Source organism: Lissotriton helveticus, chromosome 1_2, assembly GCF_964261635.1.
Source record: "Lissotriton helveticus chromosome 1_2, aLisHel1.1, whole genome shotgun sequence".
Lineage (NCBI taxonomy): Eukaryota > Metazoa > Chordata > Amphibia > Caudata > Salamandridae > Lissotriton > Lissotriton helveticus.
This window is the reverse complement of record NC_136058.1, coordinates 306,424,093-306,424,883: the sequence shown is the minus strand read 5'-3', so window position 1 is coordinate 306,424,883 and position 791 is coordinate 306,424,093.

The window sequence follows — 791 nt, the reverse complement described above, 5'->3', positions numbered from 1 at the left end:
GTCATTGCCAGTTTGCGCGCACCATCAGGTTAGAGGTCCCGGCTCCTTAGGTAGCCCCCTCCATGTTTCCGCCCCATTCATGACATATTCTGTTACGTTTGCATCACATGTCTATGTATACGCCCTGTTACACCTACTTTCACCCTTATCTTTCGCGACTGCTACGCGTCACACCCTTTGCTCCACCCACTGCTCCGCCTATCATATGTACTGTAATGCAACTGTTTTACTATATATACTTGTGTATTGTTATCAAATGCTAGCGCGCTCATCCCAGATCCAGCCCCGGCAGCTGCCGGGCCCTGCCATCCTATTCCTATGCAGGTTGTCCTGTTCCTGTCCTTTATGCTGTAATAAACCTGCAAACTCCTACTACCTCGAATCTTGACTCTTATTTATTGAGCTATCTGTTATTGCTATGCCTAGTCAAACCTAGATCCGGTATTATTTATTTATATACCACATAATGGCGCCCGAATAGGGACTTGCCCTTTCCCCACGCGTCGGTGAAGCCACGCCGGCCCCCTGACCCTCTGCAGTCGTGACGGAACTCTTCTGCGCACCGGCAGATATTTCTGCTTCAAGTATCCCTCAGGCCCACGGAGGAGACGGAGGAGGCGGTCCAGCATCCAGACGAGACGGTGGAGGAACGCGGCGAGTCCCGACCAGAGCCCAAGCCGAGAGTCCAAGGTCCGAGGTATCCGGAGGCCCACCCGTAACAGAAGTCCGAAGTTCGTCGTCCGTCGTCGTAGCAGTCCAGTCGAGTCCGAGGCCTTCCGTTCTTGCTGCCC